At 29.6% G+C, this 21,786-nt stretch overlaps 1 pseudogene across 1 annotated transcript in view; it reads right to left on the bottom strand.

Moving 5' to 3' along the window:
- The window catches only part of LOC143227003 (voltage-dependent T-type calcium channel subunit alpha-1I-like), a 40,610-nt pseudogene that overhangs the window by 2,388 nt on the left and 16,436 nt on the right, over positions 1-21,786 (bottom strand). The window contains exons 5-15 of the transcript XR_013014823.1: positions 19,327-19,412; positions 16,877-17,113; positions 16,562-16,688; positions 15,735-15,865; positions 13,788-13,877; positions 13,353-13,536; positions 11,441-11,592; positions 10,725-10,828; positions 8,902-9,023; positions 5,690-5,842; positions 2,545-2,666 (exon numbers count right to left, since the gene is read on the bottom strand). The product of XR_013014823.1 is annotated as a voltage-dependent T-type calcium channel subunit alpha-1I-like (transcript). The remainder of the gene's footprint in view (positions 1-2,544; positions 2,667-5,689; positions 5,843-8,901; positions 9,024-10,724; positions 10,829-11,440; positions 11,593-13,352; positions 13,537-13,787; positions 13,878-15,734; positions 15,866-16,561; positions 16,689-16,876; positions 17,114-19,326; positions 19,413-21,786) is intronic.

The following is a 21,786-nucleotide window of genomic DNA, read 5'->3' as shown; positions in this document are numbered from 1 at the left end:
ACAAAACATTCTAACCAATAAATTATGTGCACAAACAAAACATTCTAACCAACAAATTATGTACACAAACAAAACATTCTAAACAACAAATTATGTACACAAACAAAACATTCTAAACAACAAATTATGTACACAAACAAAACATTCTAACCAACAAATTATGTACACAAACAAAACATTCTAACCAACAAATTATGTACACACATAAAACATTCTAACCAACAAATTATGTACAGAAACAAAACATTCTAACCAACAAATTATGTACACAAACAAAACATTCTAACCAACAAATTATGTATACACATAACATTCTAACCAACAAATTATGTACACAAATAAAACATTCTAACCAACAAATTATGTACACACATAAAACATTCTAACCAACAAATTATGTACACACATAAAACATTCTAACCAACAAATTATGTACACAAACAAAACATTCTAACCAATAAATTATGTACACAAAACATTCTAACCAATAAATTATGTACACAAACAAAACATTGTAACCAACGAATTATGTACACAAATAAAACATTGTAACCAACAAATTATGTACACAAACAAAACAATCTAACCAACAAATTATGTACACAAACAAAACAATCTAACCAACAAATTATGTACACACATAAAACATTCTAACCAACAAATTATGTACACAAACAAAACATTCTAACCAACAAATTATGTACACACATAAAACATTCTAACCAATAAATTATGTACACAAACAAAACATTCTAACCAACAAATTATGTACACAAACAAAACATTCTAACCAACAAATTATGTACACACATAAAACATTCTAACCAACAAATTATGTACACACATAAAACATTCTAACCAACAAATTATGTACACACATAAAACATTGTAACCAACAAATTATGTACACAAACAAAACATTCTAACCAATAAATTATGTACACAAACAAAACATTCTAACCAACAAATTATGTACACACATAAAACATTCTAACCAATAAATTATGTACAGAAACAAAACATTCTAACCAACAAATTATGTACACAAACAAAACATTCTAACCAACAAATTATGTATACACATAACATTCTAACCAACAAATTATGTACACAAATAAAACATTCTAACCAACAAATTATGTACACACATAAAACATTCTAACCAACAAATTATGTATACACATAAAACATTCTAACCAATAAATTATGTACACACATAAAACATTCTAACCAATAAATTATGTACACAAACAAAACATTCTAACCAACAAATTATGTATACACATAAAACATTCTAACCAACAAATTATGTACACACATAAAACATTCTAACCAACAAATTATGTACACACATAAAACATTCTAACCAACAAATTATGTACACACATAAAACATTCTAATCAATAAATTATGTACACAAACAAAACATTCTAACCAACAAATTATGTACACACATAAAACATTCTAACCAACAAATTATGTACACACATAAAACATTCTAACCAATAAATTATGTACACAAACAAAACATTCTAACCAACAAATTATGTACACACATAAAACATTCTAACCAATAAATTATGTACACAAACAAAACATTCTAACCAACAAATTATGTACACACATAAAATATTTTAACCAATAAATTATGTACACAAACAAAACATTCTGACCAACAAATTATGTACACACATAAAACATTCTAACCAACAAATTATGTACACACATAAAACATTCTAACCAACAAATTATGTACACACATAAAACATTCTAACCAACAAATTATGTACACACATAAAACATTCTAACCAACAAATTATGTACACACATAAAACATTCTAACCAACAAATTATGTACACACATAAAACATTCTAACCAACAAATTATGTACACACACAAAACATTCTAACCAACAAATTATGTACACACATAAAACATTCTAACCAATAAATTATGTACACAAACAAAACATTCTAACCAACAAATTATGTACACATATAAAACATTCTAACCAATAAATGAGAATTTTTCAAAATGGTCAAATGTGGATGAAACTCTAAAAAAATATCCTTTTGAAGTTCATAATTTACAAAAAGAAACTGATTATATCTATGCTTTCTAACAGCATTATGATGTTTATGGCGTGTTAAGTCATTGTTTAAAAATTTTTAGTTGTTGAACAATTAGCGGTAGTATTTTATAACAACAGTATTTAATAAATTATATTTTACAAGATGTCACTACGGAGCAATGACCACTTATCAGATTCCTTGGGCTATTTAGTCTGCAGTCCAACACACTAAACATTAGGTAACAACTGGCATATGCTTTATGCAATAAAAACATAAACACTTTTGTAAAGTTTATGTTTTATTATTTGTTTGTGGTGTTTTAAATGTGTGTTTTCTCCCTCGTCCTACTATAACTTGCGAGTACAGAAAACTGTGATATCGAAAAAATTAAATTTTTAATTATTATAAAAGATGTTGACACCTGCCAGACTTGTTCCTTTAATTGTTGTAAAATACATGAACATTATTTACCTTCGTGACTCCATTCCAGTTATCTCCAGTTGCACTACGGAACAAAGTTAGAAAGGCCATCCCAAAGTTATGAAAATGTGCATGTTCTCCTAAACCTTGACAAGGGAAATCGTCATTGCACTCTAAAGAAAAACAGAATCAGAGTAGAAACATAAGATACTGTATATTTATCGCATGTGTATTAAGTTTTGGGAGCTCCACTCCAACATAAATAATAGAACTTTAACAATTACACCATGCAACAAAATTTTTTACTTTTACTTGTTCCTGGGCAGAAAGTGTTATTTCCCAATTGTTTATGCCTAAAGTAAATGGAAAAGACATATTTTCCTCTTCAAATTTTGCTTTTGTGACCTGGGAAAGTGTAACGAAAACATAATGGGAGACTATATTTGGGGGCTGATACGTGAAAGTGATTTACATTACAGTAACAAGTCTCAAAAAACTACTCACTTCTAAAAATTTTTATATAACTTTAGTATAAATACATGTAAATCTTGATTCATATGTTGTTTTATTCAAACCTTATGTAAAAGAAAATGTGGAAATTTGGCCGTTTTTCATAGAAAATAGGTTAATTTCTAAATATCATTATCCAGATCACAAAAGCAACGTTTGAAGGGAATAATGGTCGTTTTCTGTACTTTTATAACATAAGTAATTAAGAAATAACACATACTATCCAGGAACAAAATTTGTATTACATAGTGTAATAAACAAAGTTGATTTATAAGTACAAAACATTGGTATAAATTGTTATGTGATTTATTTATAGGCAACACAGATTATTACTTATCAGTAAATACTCAACAACAGTTATTAATGTTAATAATACAATGAATTATTAGCACCAAATCAACTTAAAATGGTTTAAAATGTAACATTTTATGAAAAACTATTTGTAATTACTGACTCAGTATTAAAGAAACCAATAGAAGTTCTTTAACATTTTAACAAACTAAATCAGTCTACATTTCTAAATTTGATACTTATTAGAAACAACAGCAAGAAAGTATTACTTCAAACATTTAATTATGCTCAAGTGAATGAATGAAAGAAAGACTTTTTTTTACTATCTAATTCTCTTTGAAATTGCAATGTTATAGTGAGAATAATTCACAAGCACAAACAGAAGTAAAACTTGAAATTGTGTTATGGTTTGTCTGTAATAGTTGTAGCAAAGGCAATTCTTAAACAGCTCTTCAATTTCTAAATGGTTTAGTTTTGTATTTCGTGCAAAGTTCAACAATAATTATCTGCACTGCCTGTTCCTAATTTAGCAGCAAAAAGGCTAGAGGGAAGCAGCCAGTGATCACCACCTACTGCCAACTCTTGGCCTACTCTTTTACAAATGAATAGCAGGATTGACCAAAACATTATAACATCCCCATGACTGAAAGAGAGAGTATGTTTAATAGGATGGTGACTCCAATCTACAGATTGTGGGTCGAGTGCTCTAACCACCTGGTCATGCCAGGCTATTCAGTTTCTAAACGAAGAACATAATTTGTAGGTTTAGGTATAATTCATTCTACCAAAACTTAATCCTTGGACAGGTTTATAACAGCAGAATAAATAATGCATTATATGTCATATAGAATAAAATTCTATGGTGTTCTCTTCTCATGCTTACACAATAGTATTGGTAAACTGATATTACATTTACACATGATGAGCACACAGATATCCTGATCATGAAAACAATTTCTATTATCTTTCCTAAATGTAAGCACCACGTAACACAGAATGACAACCAATACAGTATACAATAGGCTTTATCTGCATCCACATACTACAGACTTTTAACAGAGACCCTGAAAACCATAAGAAAAGTTAAGTGATAAAAAAGTAATCAGGGATTATAACCTGAACAGCAAAAATGAGCAAGATAGATAAATGTTACAATAAGATACAATTTTTATGGCGTTGTTATATTACATATATAATACATAAAGTGTCTGACTTTATAAATTAATTTCAGTTATACACATACTCTAGTTAGGCTAATAACACATTTCTCACATACTAAGTTTTACAAGGATAAATCACATACTGTCTATATGTGATAAAATTTAGAAAATAAAAAATTATATCACTGAAGCTTTTGGTCAGTTTTAGTCTTTGACAAACATATCAGTCACACTTGATCAAGCATCAAAAATAAACCAACAAATCTTAGATGTCTCTTAGTTCTGTGCTGACTCTAATGAGTGTAAAATACACACATAAAGCTTCATAATTTAATATTTATCTTTCTATACAACTGATGTCTTTACATGTTTCTCTTCAGTTGTTACTTTTTTGGATGAAAACAAAAATCAGTCTTTTTAGCAAATCTAAACAGATGACTGTACGTAAAAGCCCCATATGCTTACACCTTTCTTACTACAGTAAACAGAGCTTAATTCTTAAAATGTAATTAATCAAACTGTTACATTTGTTCTACACAACTGAGAATCCTGTACATCAAGTAATTATATATTTCTGTTTGCCATATTAAAAGACTCCTTTTTGACCTAACTTTGTTTCTGGATCATTGACTGGTATACATGTGGTGGTTTTAGTGGTAAAGTTAACCACTATTTAACTGTATGTATCCATGAGTAGAATTGGTTACCTTTATCACCTACCTCCACCTCTTCTATCCACAAACACACCCACACACAAACTACTGTGCACAAGTTCTCCTCACCAATGTTTTAGATACGAGATATGCAGACAGACAGATTTTATTTATCAAACAAAATCTCCCCAGCTTGAATAATAATCTCTTCTGCTTAAGTCTATTCTAATTATATATATATATATATGCTTTTACAAATAAATCATTTAATATGGATTAATCTATGTTATTTTCAAGTTTCAACCAATTTCTTCTACAGTTCTACTTCACGTATGGTTGTTTACTCTTTAGTGATCAACTGTAATTTTAGTTTTTGTGTTTACTACAACACTTTATGTGTTATGTTGAAGAACAGTTATAAAAGTAATCGTGGTCATAAGCCAACTTCTAGTAATAAGTAAATGCTGAGATTACTTGTGTACTTGCTATTTGAGGTAAAAGTCCATCTTTCTTAATTTATACAAATGTTAATTACTCAAATTCTGGCAGTAAGTTATTCTAAAGGACAAATGTTTATCTCACCTTGTCGACCAAACAGTTCCACTCCAAGAGCAGCGAAGATAAAAAACAGAAGAAAAAACAAAAGCCCCACCAGGTTGCCTACTTGTGGTAGTGCTTGCATTACCATATCTAGTAAAACCCTGATACCACTGGTCATCTTCAGCAGTTTAAAAACTATGATAAAAAAGTCATCCCCTGTTCACTCACACGACTATAATAGCCTTTTAAAACCATTTAGATATTGGTGTAACAGGAAAACATGTGATGAAATTCTAATAGACTGAAAATTTGAATACTAAAAGTAAGAAAGTCTTAACTGTACTCTAGTTAAACTAAACTATTAAACCTTTCAGCCAGCTTACAACGTTACTGAATTAATACTGTATCATTTAAACTTTCCAGCCAGCTTACAACGTTACTGAATTAATACTGTATCATTTGAACTTTCCAGCCAGCTTACAACGTTACTGACCAGCCAGTTTACAACGTTACTGACCAGCCAGCTTATAACGTTACTGCATTAATACTGTATCATTTAAGAATATTAATTTAGTAAATTTAAGAAAAATGTTAGTAATAAAATACGATAATAAGGTATAGCAGGAAACAAAATCATTAGTTTCATAACATATGCAATAGTTCCCAAAATATACATGTATGATTAGAATATACACACAGAAGTCTGGGCATTCAAATATCGTATATCTACCAATGTTAATTTATCACTACTTTATAATCACGTACAGAACTTGTAATATGTTTACTGTAATTACAGGTTTTCCTAGAAAGTTATTTTTGTTGTTTGGACGGAAACTTGTTAATTTGAAGAACATTTAAGCATGTGTACTGTAATAACACAGCAAAATACAATAAGTTGGTTGAAGGAAATTCTATGGTTGACTTGTGCCATCTATTCGGCATTAGTCTATATTTAACCATTACATAGTGTTTCTCAGTTAAAGTACCAGCTGAATACATTTATAATACAACTAATAGATATAATAGGGAAAAGCTGGGCTGAAGAGAGGTTTTATGTAACCACTTGTTTAACAAATTAATTTTAAACCAAAGGAAATAAACCTTAAATACATTGTCCAAAGAGCAAGTCTCTTCACTAACATGTTACGTGTGAAAGTGGTAAAATGTGAAAACATTCCTTCTGCAAAGAACTGACAGAGAAATAAACAAAAGGTTACTGCTAGGTTACGTAATGGTTTTACACTTGTTTTTATACAATACATGGAAACCACTTTCATTTTAAATGGAAGAACGTTTAATATCGGAACTGTTAAATTTGTGATAATTTTATACATTGTTTTTTTACAGCCACACCTTATTTTGTAAAACTAGCTAATGAATGCCTAATTAAAGAAAACATCATAAGTACATAATATATAATACATAATAGCTACAATTAATGGTAATTTTCTTACCATTAAATATATTAAAACAAAATGTTTCTTGCTAGTCACCTGTTTATGCATAAATACCTATAACTGTTTCTTTGCACAATAGCTAATTTAGGTCGTTGTGGATTGTCATGTTATTTTTTTCCCATACCAACAGTTACGTTTTAAATATTTTGATATCGTTCAGAATGTGTACTGCACCCTGAAGGAGTACAGACATTTTAACAGAAAATAACCTTTACTCTTCCAGTAATAATAACACTTTTCATTTCATCCATTGTTTCACCTGTTCTGCTAGTAGTATTTAATTAATTATTTAAGTAGTTAGACCGCTAGCTAACTCACGTTACTTTATGTGTAGAGATGCACACAAATTCTGATTAAAATTGGGCAGGTTTAGTTGAGTAATCTTGCAAGTGTAGTTTATCTCTAGACCACATTTGACAGATACTCGAGGGACGTAATCAGTTATCTGTGTACTAAATCCATGGAATTCAAGCATGCATTTTTTATCAAATAAAGTTTCCATGCTTTTGTTGCAAAGAAAAAAAAATGAATTCAATCAAAACTGGAGATTTTATTCATCATGTATTTCTTCATGGACTGCCTTGAAATTTGGTGTGTGAATTAAGTAAGGGTCCATTAGAACACACCCACTTGAAGTGTATACATACGATAGTTTGGATCACAACAGTCTGAGATCCAGAAGGTGTAATTCACTAAACTGCCACTCATGTTAATAACACAGTCATGCGTTTTTCAGGTTGTTTCGGCTACACGACATACTACTTTGCGTTTCGATGAGGAACTACCCTTGTACTACTAACCCTAATGAAGCCACAGTAGCAAAATGTTGATTGAAATAAAAAGTATTTTAATTATAATCTAAGGGAGAAGGTTTTTAATTTATAACATTGTTGACAAAATATATTCTCACAGTTTCTACTTATGTATATTCTATGATAAATCCAAACTCACGGACAAGCTTCAAATGAAGGAACAACAGTAGACTGTTTCAGGTTCATGTTTCATTAATAATAATCATGAACCCAATAGAATAGCAGACAAGAGCACTGCTAAATGTTCTCATAATACAACACTAGGAGTGAACTTGAGTCACTTTATTTTAGTCTAGTATTTCCCTATTAAGTGTTAATATAGTGCACAACATAGAATTGAAATTACTTTTGGGGAAGGGGTGACAATGAACCTAGAAACCTTTGAATTAATTACGTTCTATCCTATGTTATACACACACACTAATAACATATGTATGTCTCGTACTTAAGTGTGATGTACAATATAAGCTAAAAAAACGGTGGGATTTCTTATGAATTCACATTATAGTAAGGTTATCTTGTGCTATATTTACAATGAGGCATCACCGTAATATTCATAAGTCAAGGCTGTACATGACAAAAGTTTTCAGTTCACATTTGTATTATTGAGTGTTTAGGACTGAACTTAGGAAAGAGGAGTGCAAGGGACCCTTTTGTGTCAATTCTGAAACACGTTAAAAATATTAAACTCGAAAATTTGCATACTTGAAAAGTTTAAACCAGTTTATTTTCTTGTTTTTATTATTATACTTATGTTTCCCTATATCAGTGTCTGTATACGTATTATTTTCATGTTATTTTATTTGTAATTCCTTGGGGACACTTGGCAGTTGCCCTTTTTGCCCTACTTTTAATTTAGCCCTGAAACTATAAATCAATACACATCTAATACATTTCAAGTTTGAGATATTGTGACATCTGGTATTTCTACTGTTAACACTTATCATTTAACTGTGAATAACATTAATTACAAGACATACACTACCTCTTGTTATCCTCATTACTCGCATAACACGAATAATAGTTGGATTAATCTTGGATTCCATCTCTTCCAAACATATCCCCACAATGGATAAAATTACAATGAGAACATTAAGCTGATTCCACCTAAAATTTATAGAAAAAATCTCTAGTTTCTGCAACTAACATAACACAATATGCCCATACATAACAAAACTGTGAAACATAAGGTATCCTCCCGATTGTCTTACAACAGTATAACACAATTGTGAAACACGAGATGTCCTCCCGATTGTCTTACAACAGTATAACACAATTGTGAAACACGAGATATCCTCCCGATTGTCTTACAACAGTATAACACAATTGTGAAACACAAGATATCCTCCCGATTGTCTTACAACAGTATAACACAATTGAAACACGAGATATCCTCCCGATTGTCTTACAACAGTATAACACAATTGTGAAACACGAGATATCCTCCCGATTGTCTTACAACAGTATAACACAATTGTGAAACACGAGATATCCTCCCGATTGTCTTACAACAGTATAACACAATTGTGAAACACGAGATATCCTCCCGATTGTCTTACAACAGTATAACACAATTGTGAAACACAAGATATCCTCCCGTTTGTCTTACAACAGTATAACACAATTGAAACACAAGATATCCTCCCGATTGTCTGACAACAGTATAACACAATTGTGAAACACAAGATATCCTCCTGATTGTCTTACAACAAGTATAACACAATTGTGAAACACAAGATATCCTCCTGATTGTCTTACAACAGTATAACACAATTGAAACACAAGATATCCCCCCGATTGTCTTACAACAGTATAACACAGTTGTGAAACACAAGATATCCTCCCGATTGTCTTACAACAGTATAACACAATTGTGAAACACAAGATATCCTCCCGATTGTCTTACAACAGTATAACACAAGATATCCTCCTGATTGTCTTACAACAGTATAACACAAGATATCCTCCCGATTGTCTTACAACAGTATAACACAAGATATCCTCCCGATTGTCTTACAACAGTATAACACAAATGTGAAACATGAGATATCCTCCCGATTGTCTTACAACAGTATAACACAAGATATCCTCCCGATTGTCTTACAACAGTATAACACAAGATATCCTCCTGATTGTATTACAACAGTATAACACAAGATATCCTCCCGATTGTCTTACAACAGTATAACACAAATGTGAAACACGAGATATCCTCCCGATTGTCTTACAACAGTATAACACAAGATATCCTCCCGATTGTCTTACAACAGTATAACACAACAGTATAACACAAGATATCCTTCCGCATATTAACTGCACTGAATACACATCATTATTTGCATTTAGTACTTTGTTATATTTTGTAGATTTTTGTCATTAATACAAATATATTCTCAAAGAGAACTTTGAATAAAATAATTCATACATAAATATATCTCAGTTTAAACTACGCAAATATTACAAAAATGTTCAATATTATTTCAAAAAATAGTTTCCATATAAAATATGAATGTGCATATGTAGTATCCTATCACTTTGAAATAAGTTACCAAAAATCTCTAGTAAGAGATTTTAGTGGTTGGTAAATTACGTTTAGTAATAAGTTACTTAGAAGTATGTATTTAAACATTAAAGATATACATATCACATATACATACATTATAAAAGAATTTTATATTAAATGATATATTTACTACAGATTATTCAAAGTTTTAAATTTCAGTTATATATAGTGAACCAAGAATCATACATGAGCCATATTTATATTCTAAAAGCATAAAGTACTTGAAACTGATTTATGTCACTAACTTATCCTTTAGGTATCTTTTGACTCCAAGGGCAACTATTTTCATGACAGCTTCCAAAATAAATACCGCAGTGAAGTTAAATATTTTCAAGGTATAAATAAGTTCCTAAAAAAAGTGTTCATTTTCTTTTACAATCTTTCAAAAACTTGGTGTTCAATTTACATAAACACATACGTACACATGTAAATTAAAACATATAATACAAAATAGAGATGGTTATAGTTAATAAACATACCTAAAGGATAGCACCTATAAGAATCTAAAGTAACCATATAAATGGTAATTCACTTACAGAAATTTATTTGAAAGAACATTAAAGCATGAAAACGAAATAAAGAATTGAAAAATTAGACAAAATCTAATTTTACGTCGTGAAACTTTATTGTGCAGTAAATCACACTGAGAGCACAAATTTAATGTTTGTCTAAGTACATATTTATGTACATATATATTTAGATGCAGCTCTTTAGTTCTTATAAATATTGATTCAGTTATTTGTGTTTTATTACTGAAACTTCTGTGATACGAAGGAGGTTTGAAGTCAGACCTACAGTTTTTGTAATTAGTTTCATAAGGAAGATATTAAGGAAAGACAAGAGATGCAACTATTATACATGTATTATAATCACATAATTGGAAAAAACAGATTTAAAATGTGCTCAAGTTACAAATTATTAAAGTACAAGAAAGGTTTCGTACAAGGATCTCAACACGTACCATAGGCATCATATAAAACTCCATTGCCATAGTAACTACGTTTAAGCCAATCACGGCTGCAATAGCTAGATCAACATATTTGCTGGTTATAATGTTGTGTGTGAAAAGTCGTGGTTTCGAGTAATTTGTGTAATATGGCAGTTCCCGCATTTCTGAAAGAAGATACAATATTTTGATTAAATTAAAGAATAATATATATGTAAATTTATTTCTCAATTAATATAAAACTTTACTTTCACAACTCTTTAAAAATATGACAAAAATTATGCATCTATCCTGAACAATTTAAAACTTGAAAATAATGAAGGCAAATATATTCATGTGATTAAACTAAGAGAAATTCTAAAATACTGAACGTATTTTCACAAACAAACGATTGTTAATTGTGTATTTTATTGTGAACATACTCAATGAAAATCACTATATCAGATAAATTATGCTACTGTAATGTAAGCTGGTTGGTTCACAGGTGACTTTAACTGTTTATGTTAGAATGACTAGAGTTAGATACTGAACTTCAAGGTGTGGGGTAACTGAAGGACCAAGAAAACTACGAAGGCATCCCTGGCTCGATATGCATGAGTACTGTGCATGTCTAGTTCCCATCATCTACAGGGGCTACAACTTTGATTAATCTGTTTTTCAGCGCCATTACAACAAAAGTTGATTCAGTGTGAACATGAAAAACTAAAAATTATGAGACATGAAACTCTTGTATATACCTGATTATATATAAAATATGTTAGCCTCTTTAACCACAATTATTAACAATAACTAAAAACGAGTTATCCAAATATACAAACATAATAACAGATATCTTAACATTCAGTACTAGAGGCATAATTACACTGACTTTTCAAACATTACAAAAAAATATTCATATTTAAATAAAATCTATAGAGCATTAAACTATGACCCAGAAAGGTCATTTTAAGGTTTTAAATAAATTTGTCCTATGAAAATATGAGTAACCACAAATTGTGCATGTGTTATCCAATTAATAGCGACACACAAGGCTGTCTATTCACTCTGACTGGTTACAGTTCTAGCGAGTTTGAATTACACTCAAGCACATAATATGAATGCAGTATCAAGATCCTGATGAAATTATACATAAATCAAATACAATTATATAAATGGCTGCTTGTATTTTCTCCACAAAAGTAATAAGAGCCACCAGCAGAACCAGAAATTAAATACTCAATAGACAAATAATTATCCAAATAACACATCTTAATATAAGACTCACATATATTTACTTTTAAAAAATAACAATGAAAAAACAAAATAGAATTGAAAACAAAAACCTTAAATGACCAAACTGTCAAAAGGATTTTGACAGAAACTTTGCAAGGCTGAAGATGTACTATTCTAACAATGTGTATGGACAAATGTATGTTTTTAAACATCAATCAAACCAGTGTTTATTCACAACTAAATTTTGAGGCATATTTACACATGGTTTTGTAGAATAACTAACAAGAGGTGTTAGTAAAACTAATAATATAATTATCTGGACTATTATTACTCTCTTTACTATGTAGATTATTATTATTTCCACAACGTTTCAAACAGTGAATTCTCCAGTCAAGTGTTACATCAGTCTTTTTTTGTTTCTCATGCATCACAACCAGAAAGTTTTTTTTTTGTACAACTACTGAGATTCAAACTCCAAAAACTTTGATCGTAAATATAAGCACTCTAATTGCTCAGTTGTATAAACTCTGACAATGACTGGAGAACCCAAAAGATTAAAATATATTCTGAAAATAATAATACACATAAGAAGTATGACAATAATAGTTTAAACTATAACATTCATAATATTTAGATATATTTTCCAAGCTTTGTCAGGGTAAAGTAGGCTTAACTCATGACAGAGATTCCAAATCACTTAGTTTCATTTCCATACTTTTCCGTTTCTTTTCCAACTTGTGAGCACATTTCACAGCTCTCTGAACCTTCTCCTGTTTCTCTCTACAGCAATGAAAATTTTCAACCACAACTCTTACGAACATGTTAAGAACAAAGAAGGCAACAAGAAGAAGGAAAGATATGAAGTACAGTAATCGCCATTCATTATAATTCTCACTGGGCTGCAAAACATTCAAGGAAAAACAATTAGACAATATTCAGTACAAATACACAAACTAATTAATTGGTATTATTTTCAAAAGGCAATTCACGTTCACTACTGTCGTTTGTAAGTACCAAACACACAACAATGATAATTATTATGAAATTTTATTCAACAAACAGCCGAGATAATACACTAAAAAATGTTAGTTTTGAAAGTGTTAACACAAATAATGTTCTGCATAAACATTTAAAGAAAGTAATTTCTTACTTGTTGGTCTACACCGACAGCATCAAGTCCAGTGTACATAATATTAACCCAACCATCCATTGAAGACAAAACAAACAGTGCCATAGGAGCCTACAATATAAAAATAAACAATGATATACTTTCAGAACAATGATATACTTTCAGAGCTCACACATGTATCATTTAAAAAAATCTTTGTTGTTCAGTAATTATTGCATACCTGTGTATCTTTTATATACTTTGATATTTAAGGACGAAATAACACTATTATAACATAAGTTAGCAAAGAACACATAATAAACATAATGAAGTCATTTAAGTTTTTGGAGAACACACGTTTGGGTATGATAGAAAAATTCCTTTTATACCACAAATAAAATACTTCACAGAATGCTAGAATACATAGAATGATAGAACAGTATCTTATATGATGTTAGAATGGTAACCTTTATAGGATGAGAGAACTGTATCTTTTACACAATCCTAGAACAATAACCTATATAGAATGATTGAACAATATCTTTTATAGCATGCAATAAAAGGTATTTTGTTAAAATGACAGAAAAATAATTCATAGAATGATAGTAAGAACATGGTTTTATATAGGTTGTGTATAGATTCATAAATATAAGAGGTGTTGGCAATTATTTGATAATTAAAATTACCAACGTCAGTGGTTACCCAAGGCTTCACATTAACAATAACAGATTTTTCCAGCTTAGTTAAGTAATTAATCACTCAATTAATTAATTAATCTTTCATATGGAAAGTTCTCAGTTCTGCTGTTTAGTACACATTTATTGATCAACTATTTTATGAGTTAAAAAACTACATACAGATACATATAATTCTAGAATGGAATAGCAAGAATTAAAAACTACATACAGATACATATAATTCTAGAATGGAATAGTAAGAATTAAAAAACTACATAGAGATACATATAATTCTAGAATGGAATAGCAAGAATTAAGAAACTACATACAGATACATATAATTCTAGAATGGAATAGTAAGAATTAAAAAACTACATAGAGATACATATAATTCTAGAATGGAATAGCAAGAATTAAAAAACTACATACAGATACATATAATTCTAGAATGGAATAGCAAGAATTAAAAAACTACATAGAGATACATATAATTCTAGAATGGAATAGTAAGAATTAAAAACTACATTGAGATACATATAATTCTAGAATGGAATAGTAAGAATTAAAAACTACATAGAGATACATATAATTCTAGAATGGAATAGCAAGAATTAAAAAACTACATACAGATACATATAATTCTAGAATGGAATAGCAAGAATTAAAAACTACATACAGATACATATAATTCTAGAATGGAATAGTAAGAATTAAAAAACTACATAGAGATACATATAATTCTAGAATGGAATAGCAAGAATTAAGAAACTACATACAGATACATATAATTCTAGAATGGAATAGTAAGAATTAAAAAACTACATAGAGATACATATAATTCTAGAATGGAATAGCAAGAATTAAAAACTACATACAGATACATATAATTCTAGAATGGAATAGCAAGAATTAAAAAACTACATAGAGATACATATAATTCTAGAATGGAATAGTAAGAATTAAAAACTACATTGAGATACATATAATTCTAGAATGGAATAGTAAGAATTAAAAACTACATAGAGATACATATAATTCTAGAATGGAATAGCAAGAATTAAAAAACTACATAGAGATACATATAATTCTAGAATGGAAGAGCAAGAATTAAAAAACTACACACAGATACATATAATTCTAGAATGGAATAGTAAGAATTAAAAACTACATAGAGATACATATAATTCTAGAATGGAATAGTAAGAATTAAAAACTACATAGAGATACATATAATTCTAGAATGGAATAGTAAGAATTAAAAACTACATAGAGATACATATAATTCTAGAATGGAATAGCAAGAATTCTGTACCTGTCCTAGGTTGTCAAAATTATATTTATGATTCACCACTTATTACGAGAATCAGCTGCTGAACATTCAGATTTGTTTTTCACATTCATCACTCTGGATCCATTGCAGTAGTAAAACTTTCCTTTGAAAAGCTTATCGTATAGGAAATAATTAACAATTATTTATCAGAATTTATGTTTTTCTTTATTCACACATAAACTAATACACAATACTGAGTTAATTTTACTTATAACTGATTCAATAAATCTCATTAAATCATATTCTGATATGAGAAACGTTTTGAAGTATAAATTACGTAACATTAGAAAAGTATCAGACATGTGAACAATCAGCACAACATTGAAACTTTAAAAATTAAACACCAACTATTTTGTACATCAAACAGTATTTACAAAACATCTCTATATAATGTATATTAACTTTCCTTAATGCATGAACACTTAATTAAATATTTAGTTTATGAACTTTCCTTAATGCATGAACACTTAATTAAATATTTAATTTATGAACTTTCCTTAATGCATGAACACTTAATTAAATATTTAATTTATGAACTTTCCTTAATGCATGAACACTTAATTAAATATTTAATTTATGAACTTTCCTTAATGCATGAACACTTAATTAAATATTTAGTTTATGAGCTTACTTTTCAAGAGATTTCTGATACACAAACGTTGATGAAATAAAATTATTTAAAATACTGTTGTTTTTCAATAACTCATAACAAGTTTAATTATATAATTAACAATAGTTCATTGTCACAGCTATTATTGAATGTACATTGTTGTGCAAGGGAAACATCACGTGTTGATGATATATCTCACCTGAACTCCCAAAATACCAAATATAATGAAGAAAGTGCAACAAATAAGAACAATATTTCCAATGGGACGAAGAGAGGACAAGAGAGTTTGAACAACTAGTTTTAATCCTGGTGCCCTATTTATCACCCTGAAAAATAAATAGATATACAAACCCAGTACAAATACCAGAAAAAATGTATCATACAAATAATAATTTAATACATTGAAGTAAAAACGAACTAGGTTACAATAAGTACAATAAGGCATTTAACGATTCAGTAACTTTTTAAATGGTTAAATAAATATATATGTAACATTCTACCTATTAATACACACCTTAATGGCCGGAGGGAACGAAGAAGTCGAAAAACCCGTAAGATTGCAAAGATCCTAGGACTACTTTGAGCTACAACGGATAAAATAAAGTCCAATAGTGAAATGGAAACCAGAGTTCCATCCATTATGTTCCAGCCACTTTTCAGGTAAGCATGGTCTCCACACCACAAGCCTTTGTAAACATAAGATAATCGTTTGTGCAGGTGCACATATGTACAAGAGTTACGTGCTGTTTTCATTTACAAAAAAAAGTGCCTTTGTATATAAATTCTAACAATGATAGTAATAATTAAACAAAAATTATACCAATATTTCAGGTATTAAGTAACTTAGTGTCTGGGATAATTAAGCAAGACTTCAATAGATCAATGAATAGATATTATATTCAATTAGAAAGATCTTTTCAACATGTTTTACCTAACATTAAAAAGAAACGTTTGTTCATATAAAACTGTTGTTGCTCTCTACTAATGATCTAAAGCCAGAGCAGGTGAAAGAAATCTTAGACCACTGTTCACCACTGCATGTCTCTTATTGGTTTTTTATCTACATCATTTATTCCTGCTTCGTCTGTCAAGATGCACCTTTGATTACATCTGAATTTAACTGTAACAGACAATTACCTCTCTGCCATCCTATATCACGGTCAAGGATTATTGTCAATTAGAAAGATGACAACCAGATGAAATGAACAATCAGAGTAAATACATGTTTTTTCAACAACAAATGAAAAGCATACATATGAAGTTAAGAGAGACTTCTTGTTGACATGAGGAATGTTTAGATATCTCACTTGTTTCTGTTAAGGTTTTAGCTGCAATTATAGTTTAATGATGAAGGAATCAGGTGATAACTAAGTACCAGATCGCTAACAATGGAATGGCATTCAGTTCCCACAAAAAATATTTTCACCTAAAGTTCCGGCTTTTCCTTTTACGCAATTATTGAGACGCATTCATATCTGACTCTTTTCATACTAATCGTTATCAGGCACATTAAACCAATTGCATGTATAAACACTTTGTAGTTTTCAAATATATACCTACTACAATGTACATTACAAATATGAAACTGTGAAGTGAAATCTTCAGCAAGTACATATCAAAGAAGACTGTTTGACCTATGATGCAAAAACACTTTTAGTTATGATGCAAGAACCTTTAGTGAGTTTAGTTAAAAAACAATAGAATGGATAGAGATTGTAAGTAAAACAACCTAGGATCAAAAATAATGGTTTAATGGGGCAGTCAGAATTGTGAATGTTAGGTAACCCATAAAGTATGCCTGTATGGGAACCAACTGGTTTAACGTTGTTGTAACTATATCCATCCGAGGTATTTCTTCAAATTGAGCAAGAATTTGATCACTTTGTCATGTCGTGAAATGGTAGAAACCTGTTTTAGAAACCTTGGTATAGTATGTTTGTTTGTTTTTAATTTCCCTAATTTAGCAGTGTAAGACTAGAGGGAAGGCAGCTAGTCATCACCACCCACCGCCAACTGTTGGGCTGCTCTTTTACCAATGAATGGTGCAATCAGCACCATTAAGGATAAAACTTAATACATAAATGTTTAGTTCTAGTCAAGAAGTTAATTACCAAGTGTAATGTAATCATGTTATTTGTACAAAAACGTTTGACGATGCTACCATGGTAATCACTTAACCAATTGTGATTTGACCAAGATAACTCGGGTATCCTACATGCTTCAAAAATATTTGCCCCATTTATGTTGGAGAAAACATATCTCACAATACTTTTGATAATTTGCCCATTTTATTCACAACATAGTATATTATGATAGGCAATAAAAAAAACAACTCTCTTTTTGGACCCACTTTCCAGAAACTGATTTGGAATGATTTACCAACTGGGAAGTGTACATGCCAGTGACTTAAGACTGCATGTTATTATTATGTAACAACTAACCTCATTTCCAGTTGAGATTAGAAATTAATCACATTTGAACAATTGTATTACTTTTATTCATTCATGAATAAACGTTTGATTTTATGTTGAATGTGATCATACACAATCTTCCAGTATCTGTGGAGGGACAAATGATGGACTAAAAACAGTATTCTTCAGAGGTCAAACTTGAGTTTCATGCTATGACTTCCTCCTTATGTGTATCTTTGTGAATAAGTGAAGGAAGCCAAAAAGAACCAAGGATATGGCCTTGATCTAGTCATAAGTAGTTATGACTTCAGGTGGAAGAGCCTAAGATGCCTCTGATAGACCAGTCTGAAGATTAGCTTCCAGGTGGCAGAATGACTTTTCAAAGAAGACTATAAGTTCAAACCTGACAGTCAATTTACATATTATAAAGATTACTGCAATTATATTAATGGTGTTATAGCATTAGTTTATCTGTAAAATGTTTCTCACTGTACGGAACATATTTCAAAATGTACATCATAAGAACTAGAATAAAGTAGTACATACTGCTTACCACGATAAGAAACATATCCAATCCCAAAACGAATGAGAATCCTGTACGTAATACATTATGTTCGTCCATCCCTCTAAACTTATCACCTAGTTAAGAAAGTAAAAGAAACTCAGTTTAAACTCATACAAATAACTAACAACAAGCATCTCTATTTCTAGTAGACTATGAAATGTAAGTAATGATTGTAAGTGTAGAAGACAGATAAAGCAAGAAACAGAATGGAACAAACAGTAATGTTAAGATTAGGGCTTAAGAATATTTTTACGTATCATCAGTAATACTCTATGGGAGATGAAACTTGGATCCAATCTGTTTTGATAATATACTGGAATATGCACATTGAATAGTGTTATTAGAAACAAAGGAAATCATCCAATTTACATATATATTATTTATTATAGCATAACATTGCCAATTTGTTTCAAATAGTTCACAAACATATATGTATATAATGGATAACTATCACATAATTTTTACATTTTCCCCATTGCAAAAAACTACCGCATCTTACTAAAGAAAAAGACTAGCTTTAAAATGTATTTTTTCATTTGTTCCATTATTGAGTTCTAGTTTTTTTACGAAGTCACTCTAAACAGAAAATGTGTAGTTAGAAAAATGTTAGCAAATCTAAGTCTGTATACGTTTTTTTTATACCATTTAGGATATATTTAAAGAAACTAATTACAAGTTTTGGAATTAGGTTATTTTTTGTAAACAGTATTTATATGCATGTAAACTGGATATCAAATGCTAACACAACATATTTACAGTCAAATAATTATCTATTCTTCTTTAAATAAATTTGTCAATAGCATAAAACAATTTAAGAAATACCTACAATGCACACTTCAATATGTGAAACACAAAAAGCAGACCAAATCTCATTTTACAAATAAGCATATTTACATGTCCTTTCTAGATCTATTTATGTACAATGTATATTATTTTGCAACTAACCTACTTTTTAGAAAAGGAATAAATCAAAGACACTATATTTCACTGAAGATTTTTGTCAGTTTTTATTTATTAAATTATGTGTGTAATTATAATGACACTAATGTGACAATGTTATTTTTTTCTATGAATAATTAATCAATCATATAAATATACAACACTTATTAAATATCACATGTGAGAAGACTAACAGAATGACAGCATGAATAACACAGGTATAACTAACCAAGGTCACCTTGTACTTTCAACATTATGGACATTCACACTTATGTAATTTAAACCCCAAATTTTAGAGATATAACTCTGTCTTAAAATGAATCCACCTGGGAGAAGGAAATGTTTACTTTTTTAAAACATTCCTCTTTATTGTAATCATTACATGTAAAGAAAAAAAATAATTACGAATTATTGATATATTAGAAATATTATTTTACTTACCTACGTACAATTTAGAAACAAAATAAGTAAAAAAAAAAGATCTGTCCTTTTAAAATTACATGAGATAACTAAATCTTTGGAAAGAGGTGACACTTATTCATAATAAAAAGTGAAATGTAATTACATGTGTCACTGAAATCGATAACTGCCCTTCTAACAATTTTATCTTCACATTAAAGGTTTCATATAATTATAGCAGACCACCTAATCTGACAATTTTTTTTCACAAAAAATTAACAACTCCATTAAAAAAGAACACATTGATTCAGCATATATAAGTGCAAGGTCGTAGAGGTTAAAATTTCATTCTCATATTAATTTCTTGAGTCAGAACTTAAACACAGTAAACACTAATATATCAAAAATTCTAACAACTTAGGAACCCACCTCTAATATAATAAGATCTACACAGCCAAACCAGTCAAAGAATTAAAAGTATAACTGGGAAATGAGTAACAAGTGTTACGTATATGAGTAAATTAATATTCTTCGATCACAGCAATTTATTGAGATAAAATTTCATCCCAACTCACGAAAATAGTGATGTACAAATGATAAACTTTAACAGAAGAAATATATCACCAGTTTAAACACGCACTCAATTTTTATCATCAGAAACATTACCTAAATCTAAAATACCTGAAACTAGGGTTCATATAGCAACCCTTAGTAACTTTAAACTAAACTCATTAATAATTATTTTATTAATTTCAGTTGTTTAAAAAACATTTTCACTAATTAACATTTTTATATCCTAGGTATATCATACGGTGAAAATTAAAGTTATTAACCATTTAAAATTTTAATCTTATGATTTCTGAAACGTTCAATATTATATGGAATATGTTAATAAATTAGTTAGTTATCACCATTAGATTCCATCAAGGAACATAGGGCCGCAATCGCTTGCGGATTCTTCAACAGGTATTTAAGTGAGTAGGTTGTTAGCCCACTGCACCGAGCCGTCCCTAATTTAGTAGTGTAAGACTAGAGGGAAGGCAGCTAGTCATCACCACCCACCGCCAACTCTTGGGCTACTCTTGTACCAACGAACAGTCACATTATAAC

The sequence above is a fragment of the Tachypleus tridentatus genome, chromosome 9 (genome assembly GCF_004210375.1).
Source record: "Tachypleus tridentatus isolate NWPU-2018 chromosome 9, ASM421037v1, whole genome shotgun sequence".
In the NCBI taxonomy this organism is placed as follows: Eukaryota; Metazoa; Arthropoda; class Merostomata; order Xiphosura; family Limulidae; genus Tachypleus; species Tachypleus tridentatus.
The sequence above is the reverse complement of the archived record's forward strand: the minus strand, read 5'-3'. Positions and strand labels throughout refer to the sequence as shown.